Source organism: Callithrix jacchus, chromosome 4 (genome assembly GCF_049354715.1).
Source record: "Callithrix jacchus isolate 240 chromosome 4, calJac240_pri, whole genome shotgun sequence".
Lineage (NCBI taxonomy): Eukaryota > Metazoa > Chordata > Mammalia > Primates > Cebidae > Callithrix > Callithrix jacchus.
Genome location: NC_133505.1, coordinates 125,599,843 through 125,609,868, shown reverse-complemented (window position 1 = coordinate 125,609,868; position 10,026 = coordinate 125,599,843). Strand labels below are relative to the sequence as shown.

The window sequence follows — 10,026 nt, the reverse complement described above, 5'->3', positions numbered from 1 at the left end:
TTTGACTTACCAGGTCCTCTTGAAGATAACTGTTTACAAAATAAGTCAGCAACTCAGAAGAAGAATGAATACAACGGTGAGAAGTCTCATTGTAATGAACTGATAGCTAATAAAAGAAAGAAGCAGTAGGAGTATAGAAAGCAGACATGATAGCTCAGCAGCTTTTGAACCATTTAGTGTGTAGACAAAAGGCCTAATCTCCTTCTGTTATTCCCGAGGAAATCACTATCTTGGTGACCAAGGATGATAACTATTATTGCTCTTTAAAAAGGCACTGTTCCTTTAATCATAACCATCTTGTGATTTGGGAGGATTATTCTCTATTCACGTATTTAGAAACTGAGGTACAGAAAAGAGGTTAAGTGAGTGTTCAAGATCGTGCAGACCATTCAAGTGATAAAGGAAAACTCCATCACCTAGTCCCAACTCTGTGTGCATATGATGGTGATGCTGAGTAAAGGCAGGATCACTCTACATTGCACCAAATCATAAAAAACAGATAAACATGTCTTTAAAACTTATATAAATTATTAAACTATAAATGTTTTGATGCTTTTCAGAGATGAAGTTCAGTTAACAGGAAAAAATTCACTAGCATAGAATGCCTTGTAACTAAAAAATGTCAGGGAATTATATACTGTCATGCCTAGGTATCTGTGGGGGTAGGTTTCAGGACCCCCTGAGGATACCAAAATTTACAGATGCTTAAGTTCCTTATATAAAATGGTACAGTATTTGCATATAACCTGAATACATTCTCCCATATTCTTTAAATCATCTCTAGATAACTTACTATACCTAATATAATGTCAATGCTATGTAAATAGTTGTTATACTGTATAGTTTAGCAATAAGACAAAAAAGTCTATACATGTTCAGTACAGATGCAACCATACATTTTTTCCAAATATTTTTGATCTGCAACTGGTTGATACCGCAGATGTGGAACCCACAGATACAAAGGTCCAACTGTACTTACATGGATGTGGATATCATTTTTTTCTTTTTATTGAACAAAGATTACCAAGCCTTTATTTTATATATTTTAATGATTTCTGATGGCTGCCTGCAAAAGCAATAGTAAATAGAACAGCCCCTATTTTAACTCTATGATATCACATATTAACATCTATGTGGTGGATTCCACAAATTCAATTAGAAATCATAGGCAGATAGAGTATGTGCTTTCATAATTCCCTTCTCTTAGTAGGCATTATATTTTTTAAAATTAAGATGGTTTGATGTGAAAGGTATTTTCAGAAATTATTTGTCATATTTAATATAAACATTATTCACTATATACTACATATTTTTCTAAATGTCATGTTGGTGATTTGTCCATTTTTTAAACCATTTTTGTCCATTGAGATAGAATGAGTAGCTTGACAACCCAGCTTTAGACACTGTATAGTTAATAAATAATAACTTGGATTATTGTGGTGTTCTTGTTGGAATTTATTATTATTTATCATTCTTGGGCAGGTATTTTAGGACTTAGAATGCCTACAATAACACATGTGGTACACCTAAGAATAATTCTAAGGCCAAGAGCTGTATAGCCACTGGGTTTCCTCTTCCTTTTTTAACTTCCATATTGAATGCATATTAGGACATGTAACTTTTATCATACCATTTCCTTGCTTCTTGCTCCCAGCCCACTCATTTGTGTGTAAAAAGCACATACTGTCTTCTAAGGAAAACATTTTTTAAAGGACCCTAATTATTACTTAAGATTTTCCTTCTATCAGGTTGCCAATACAGTATTTTTTTATGTTGTCTTTCATATATGTTTGCCTCTTACAACTCAGAAAAGTCCAATAACCAATGAGAACTACTGCCTTTCTTCCTGTCCTGTTTCTCCTAATGCTGATGATGCAGAAATCCCTCCACTTATCATAAGTGGGAGGCACTCAGATAGTAAGTGTTAGGACTTCCTTAAGACAATCTGAAGTGCTTTTTTTTGAGACGGAGTCTCAGTCTGTCGTCCAGGCTGGAGTGCAGTGGCGCAATCTTGGCTCAAAGTGCTGGGATAACAGGCATGAGCCACTACGCCTGGCCCTGATGTGCTCTTTTAACCATCTTTTTAACTTTTCTTCCTGGTGTTTAAGGCCATGAGCTTGTCTTATTTAATCTCTCTCTCTCTTACTTACCATTCTCTAGACCCGAGTAATCTACTACCTGCTCTCTGTCATGAAAAGCACAATCTCTTCCCTTTGCTTTATTTCTTCTCCTCCTCCACATTAATCTGGAGCATGTATATAAACATGTACATACCCAGTCCCAAATAAGTACATACCTGCATCCATACAAGTGCCACCACAGCAACCTTACCTCTCCCCCTAGACTTAACTCACTTTTTTTCAATTTTCCACAGTTATAGCATGTATCACTTAATTTATTCTGTACCTATGGTTTATATTGTTATATATCTTATGATTATATGGTTTTATATGACTGACTTTTCTTCCTGGTTGTAAGGTTCTTAAGATCAGGGATTGAATTTTTTTCTCATCAATCTCTCTTATATAGCATTACCACATTGGTAAATATGCAGTTAAGTGCTTATTAAGTCTTAAAATAAGCCAGTCCTGTGGAGCAGAAACGTTCCTCAGAAAGTGTCTTATCTAATGTTCTCATTTTACAAAAAAGAAAATTAGAGCAACGAAGTGACCCATCTTCTTTATGGCACAGCTTGTGAGTAGCAGGCCCTGAACTGGAACCCAGGGCTCCTGGCTCTTAGTTTAATGTGTATATTTCCAGGTAGCCTTGACCACGCTAGTGCTCAGGGAAACACTGCCATGAGTACGTGGCATTTACTGCTGCTCACATGGACAGTGGTCATATCCCTGCCCTGAACAACAGCCTGAAGTTCTCCCCAGCATTCCCCATTTTTCATCTTGCCTTCTTAACTTTATAAAACCCTCCCCATTCAGGAACTAGAGAATGAATGAGAGTCCTTGATCAGGAAAAAAATAAATAAATAACAGGATGCAATTTTATTCATTCATTTATCAACATTTACTCATTTTGACTAGGAGATGGCATAAAAGCCACTTCTTTTCACTACCTGTCATTTTTTCATGAGAACAAATATCTTTAAAAAGCTAGATAAATCTAAAGTGCCTATTGACTAGAACATTCTACATTTAGATTGTTAAATCATGCCTACAATTAGAAGTATTTTCCTTTGTTTAAATTTTATGCTTTAATATGTTAGTGAACTCAAGTCTAAAGGACAGCTACATTGATTCTTCTTGGTTATAATCGATGGTTATTGGCAGAATAGCAAGTGCAGCATTTTTATGTTGAAGAAACAAGTTGGGAAGATCTCTGTGCCTTAATATTTCAGGAAAATAAGCAACACTCTTCATCTGATTGCCTAAAGGCCAAAAATTGAATTGTATTGAATCACAGGGGAGAAAAACAAAGTAATTGACAAAAGCAGTTACCTAATTAAATATATTGTTTTTTTAAAAAATGAAGTTTGGTAATGCAATTTGACAAATACAACAAATAATTTTTTAAATTTTTTTTAAAAAGCTTTAGTTTTAGGTTTTCATCAATTACAGAAACAGAATGGGAAGATAAGAAAGAGACAGTGAAAGAAAGACGTGTGCCCACAGGGGAGAGTCCCTTGGGATCAAAAGGATCACATGTCTCTGAGATGACAGGAAGCTGATACTCACTTGGGTGTAGCTGGCAGTAAAACATCCCACATCAGAGCATTTAACTGGGAGAATAGGCCCTCTCTGAACCTCAGTTTCCTCATCTGTATGTCGGATTATGGAACTAGATAACCTTTGATGTCCCTTCCAGCTCAAAGTTTCTGCTGGATTAGTTATTTTTACATATCTTTATTCTGATATTTAAATCTTTCAGGAGTCTACTCTAAAAAGCCAGAGTAGCTTAGTAAGTGCCTATTGGTTTAATGATTGATTTTTGGCCCATATTATATGCAAGTTTATCAACTCAACTACCAGTATATGAGTTATTTTAGTTATGTGCAGCCAAAGGTCCTTATTGTGTCTATGGCATCTTGTGCTGAAAGTTTTATGTAGTGAAAATAAGTATTAGGTAAACTCTTCTTAAACTAATGGCAGATTTGTGTTTGATCTTTTAATAGTGAAGTTTTCAACATGAGCATTTGAGGAAAGGCTTTGATAATGATTGTGCATTTCAAACTGAAGCGTGTCTGAACTGAAAATATTTCCTTCCAAAGCCATCTGTTCTTATTCATTTCTTTATTCTTATTCTTTGCTCTGGCGTGTATATATTCCTGTATAGTTCTTTAGGGAACTGCAAACTAGAAAGGCAAAGAACACCATATGTCTTGTTTACAGCCTTGTCTAATACTATCTGCAAGGGTAAAGTAAAAAGATAAATGTGTTTATTTGATAGATTTTAAATTTCGAAGTTTTTAAAACATTGATCCAAAACAGCAATAAGTCTGTGTTGATGTTACTTAAGTGTAATGAAAAGATACAGTTCTCATGCAGTCATTTTGAAATTCTTAACTTTAGGTCATAAAAGTTTTTATTTAAAGTTATTCATTAGTTACATGTTCCAAGGAACTATTTCATCATGTTTTACCAGCCTTCTTTCAGCAAGTTATATTGTTTTGACATTTGCTATGAATGTAATCAGAATCTCTAGAATGCAAAATATTTTAGAAAATTCTTGTTGGATCATAAGATGTCTGCCCATCTCTAACTGATTGCTATTTGTAGAAAACCATGTTTTCTTTTAGTGGACATTAAAAAATATCTTCTAGGCCGGGCGCAGTGGCTCAAGTCTGTGATCCCAGCACTTTAGTAGGCCGAGGCGGGCGGATCACGAGGTTAAGAGATCGAGACCATCCTGGTCAACATGGTGAAACCCCATCTCTACTAAAAATACAAAAAATTAGCCTGTAATCCCAGCTACTCAGGAGGCTGAGGCAGGAAAATTGCCTGAACCCAGGAGGCAGAGGTTGCAGTGAGCTGAGATCACGCCATTGCACTCCAGCCTGGGTAACAAGAGAGAAACTCTGTCTCAAAAAAAAAAAAATATCTTCTATTATCAGGGATTACATTTTACGAACTGTAGTTTTTAAACTTGACCTTTTAACTTTGTAAAATCCTCCCCACCAAATATCGGCACCAACAAACCCTGGAAACCAAGATTGGTGAAGAATTGGGTGGCAAATTAACATTTCCTATCTTCAAAAAATGATATTTGTCTTGCTTTTCTCTCAGCCACATTTTAGTACTAGTTTTGTGGCTTCTGAGTACTAATTTTTCCAGTGATAAATCAAAAATAGAAATGGTCAGCCCTACTCTCCCTTTTTTTCTGGGGAAACTGAGAAGCAGAAGGGTTAACTGACCAGCCCAGGCCTCACATGGAACAGTAGTACAGCCAATCCAAGGACCTGGGTCCAGGGCTCTCTCCATCATGTCTATCCCCATTTGAAGTAGCACTAAAGTGCCATTTAGTGTACTTTTCATAACAATTTTCTTTTTAGCACATCATCTAAGATGTGCTATTTAAAACTTAATTGCCCTTTAGAATGATTTGTGACATGCCTCCTTCATTCCCTCAACAATATTAATTTTACAAGCTAGTTTTATTACAAGTTAACCAGTTTAGGTAGAAAGATGTTCTCTTTTAGAATCTAGATTCCTCTTCCGGTAACCTGATCAGAGCTCAGGAGGAGATAACAAATCAAACATTGAGAATTGAAGTTGATTCAGTCTCATGTATGATTTGATTAAAGCATCAATGAGCTAATTGATATTTTTATCTAAAAATGTTTTGTAATTGTGCCAAAGGTTAAGACTCTAGAATACTGGAGATAATTATTTTCAGACAGTATCAACTAGTGGAATGGGATGGAGTACTTTGCAAACACTATGATATCAGTGGTTTCTTATTATAATGCCCCAGGTATATTATTAGGTTGATGCAAAAGTAATTGTGGTTTCTGGACCATGAATTTTAAATTATTATAACTAGGCTCAAACACATCTTTATTAATCAAAATAGAAACCATTACGATCAACACATTTTTACCAACAAGAAATAAGTTTATTTATTCCTGTAATGTAAAAATCCATGCTTTGGAATTCAATGAACTCTTGGAAAGCATTTTCTGCATAAGTGGTAATGGGTTGACGAGAGGCCAGATGAATATGGTGGGTGAGACAAAACTTCATAGCCCAATTTGTTCAACTTTTGAATGTTGGTTTTACGAAGTGCAGTCAGGCATTGTCGTGGAGAATTGGGCCCTTTTTTTGACCAATGACAGCTGCAGGTGTTGCATTTTTTGGTGCATCTCATCGATTTGCTAAGCATACTTCTCAGCTGTAATGGTTTTGCCAGGATTCAGAAAGCTGTAGTGGATCAGACCAGCAGCAGACCACCAGACAGTGACCATTACCTTTTTTTGGGTGCGAGTTTGGCTTTGGGAAGTGATTTGGAGATTCTTCTTGATCCATCCAATGATCTGGCCATTGCTGATGGTCATATAAAATCTACTTTTTGTCACATGTCACCATCCAATTGAGAAATGGTTCATTATTGTTGTGTAAAGTAGCAGAAGAAGACACTTCAAAACAACGATTTTTTTATGTTCACTCAGCTCATGAGGCACCCACTTATCCAACTTTTTTACCTTTCCAACTTGCTTTGAATGCAAAATGACTATAGAATGGTCAATGTTGAGTTCTGCAGCAACTTCTGATGTAGCTGTAAGAGGATCAGCTTCGATGATTGGTCTCAACTGGTCTCTGTCAACTTCCCATGGCTGGCCACTGTGCTTCTCATGTTCAAGGCTCTCATTACCTTTGCAAAACTTCTGTTTTTGTTTGGTTGGTTTTTTTTTTCTGAGACAGAGTCTCACTCTGTTGCCAGGCTGGAGTGCAGTGCTGCACTATCTCTGCTCATTGCAACCTTCACCTTCTGTATTCAAGCAATTCTCCTGCCTCAACCTCCTGAGTAGCTGGGACTACAGGCGTGCACTACCACACCCAGCTAAATTTTGTATTTTTAGTAGAGACGTGGGTTCACCATGTTGGCCAGGATGGTCTTGATCTCTTGACCTTGTGATCCTCCCGCCTCAGCCTCCCAAAGTGCTGGGATTACAGGCATGAGCTACTGTGCCCGGCTGCAAAACTTCTTGAATCATCACTGCACTGTACATTTGTTAGCAGTGTGGGCCAAATGTGTTGTGGGTTGTCTCCACTGCTTTACCACCCATTTTGAACTCAAGTAAGAAAATCAGTGAAATTTTCATTTGCCTAACATCATTTCCATAGTCTAAAATCAACACAAAATAAACAGCAAGTAATAAGTCATTAGCAAAAAATTAATAAAGTGAGAAATGCCCATTAAAATGATATGTAACAGAACCATATTTAAGAATGTATTCCAGTACCAAAAGGCAAATTCCAGCAATGCAAAAACCACAATTACTTTTGTACTCACCTAGTAGTTAATCTTAGATTGATTCATTTATTTATTAAATGAACATTTATTGAGTGCCAGCTGCTTCCAAGCCTGTACTGAGATCATATCTAGTGGTGTTATCAAACAATAAACAAGCTAATAAAATAATTAAGACATGATAAATAATGGGACAAAAACAAACAAGGTGATACAATAACAAATAAGGAAGGCCAACTTTGTGTGGGGTGGTTAGAAAAAGACCTCTCAAGAGGGGACATTTAAGCAGATTCCTGAAGGTAAAAATGAGCCCAGTCATGCAAAGAGCTCGGGAAAGAACATTGCAGGCAGAGGAAACTCCAAATGCAAAAACCCTGATACGGGAAAGGGCCACTGTTCCTACCCATTAACTGAGACTACAAATATCTTCCTACCTACTACTCATATTGTCCTGTGATGATATCAGCAAATTTAAATACCAAATGACTTAATCTGGGTTAGATATGTAACGTGAAGGAGAAATTGAGGTCTTTTTCTCTACTTCTAGGAAGAAAAAATTATTGGAGGATATGAGAGAGAACACACAAGAAGATGTTGAGAGATCTCTCTCTTGCCTTCTGTATCTTGCATTTAGAGATCTGTATCAAAGACTGCATTGTGTGGTACTAGTTCGTGTGGGAGTTCAGGGACGGTAAAGATCTTAGCCTGGAGTCTTGGCCTGCAGTCAAGACTTGACTTTGGCCTTAAAGAATAGGTAAATTTGGATCAGCCAAAAGGAGGCAGAAGACAATGATTTAAAATGAGAGAACTGTATAAATAAAGTTGCTAAGATGGACTGAACATGAATGAGTGCTTAAGACCATGAAGACTCAGAAGCTGGAGCTGGAGCCAGAGCTACATGGACAGAAAATAATTGAAGGGTCTGATTCATGGAGGTGGTTGAACCGCCAGTAAAGCAGATCTGACCTACTATTTTAGACAACAGAGGAAGTCATTATCATTTCTTGAACAAGAAAATTGTATGGTAGAAAGAGAAAGTTGGTAACATAAATACAGATTAATGGAAATGAGGAAAAATTATTAATGGAAATAAGAAAAGAAGCAGGCTAGATAGGAGGACCTTTGTTTTTTCTTTTTTATATCATACATTTCATTTTACCTGGCAATGAGAACATGGCCTATGCTCCTATCAAAGAGTGAGCTGCATACAAGACATTTCAGACAAGTTAACAATGGTACTTGGTGACTGAAGGGGGCAGTAAATCAAAAGTCAAAATGCCTGCTCACTTGAGTCCAAGGGACTGACCAAAAAATAATGTCAGTGATAGAGCTGGGAAAGTTTGCCCAGGATATTAAATGACTGATTCTGTGTTGGACATGTTAAGTTTCAGAAGATAACAATACAGCCAAATTGTGATGTGTGTACACAGGTGGAAATACTGAACTAGAGCTAAAATAGAAAGTTGAATTCGAGAATGCAAATAGGTGATGAGACGTAGGCCTTAGCTCTTGAGAATGAATGCACGTGACTCAGAGTGTGTGTATGTCAAGGAAGAGGGTGAGGAGTAACACACACACACACACACACACAAAACCTTTCCTAATCCACCAGAGAATTCTATTATCTTTTAAGATAAGTCATCAAAGCATTTCACTTCCAAAGAAGCAAATTCCCAAGAGCCCTCATTTCAGTTCAGCTACTGGTCAGAAATATGGCAGAGATACAATATTTGCACTACTCAGATCCCCCATAAAAGGAGCTGGCATAATGGAGATTGGGAGCACCATGAGAGAGAGAGAATGAGACAGAGAGTAGGCTGAATAAGTAAAAGACTCCAAAACAACAGTTGGATAAAAGCCAGCTTCTGGAGGAAATACCATTATCATTATCACCATAAAAACTTCAACTACCTATTAGTGATTACTGTGTGTCCTAAAGTATTTAAGTATAATAACTTCTTTCTTTCCACAGCCTTTAAAAAGTAAATGCTGTTGTTATCTCCATTGTACAGATGAGGAAGCTTAGGACAGAGAAATTAGGCAAGTTACACGAGATTGCTGAGTTTGGAGAAGTGGAGCTGAGATCAAGCACAGGCATTGTGCTTCAAAGCCTGAGCCCTCAACTCCTATGCCATATGGTTCTATCCAACTTGGTGTTTTAATTACATAGCTTGACATCGATCTTATGTAAGTTTCTTGAAAAAGAGTTAATTAACAGGTTTAAAAAGTTGGGTAGAAACCAGAAATTCAACAGATGGCTGGGCAGTGATTGGATAAATCCTTATAGCAGGAGACAACGTGAAATTCTCTAGGGTAAGGCAGAGAAAGGGAAAGAAGAATATACCCTTTGCTCTGTTTTTTTTTTCTCTTCTCCATAAACTGTTAGTTACTGGTACAGGAAATTATCCCCTTTGACAAGAGATACAATAATTTGTGGAGAAAATGGTACCTCTATTTTTTTAGAACTTTCTATATACTACAAATGTACTTATTTGTATACAAGGAATGTCAGTTTATCTAAATTGACTGTCAACCAAAGTCATTTCTTTCTTGACTTCACTACTAAATGAGAGTTAGATTCCAAAAGATCTTTGGTATGTAAGGAAA

General features: G+C 36.7%; 1 protein-coding gene across 2 annotated transcripts in view; it reads left to right on the top strand.

Annotated features, from left to right (window-relative positions):
* MAN1A1 (mannosidase alpha class 1A member 1) overlaps positions 1 to 10,026 on the top strand; it is a 183,108-nt gene that overhangs the window by 92,339 nt on the left and 80,743 nt on the right. The gene's annotated exons all lie outside the window — the stretch shown is intronic.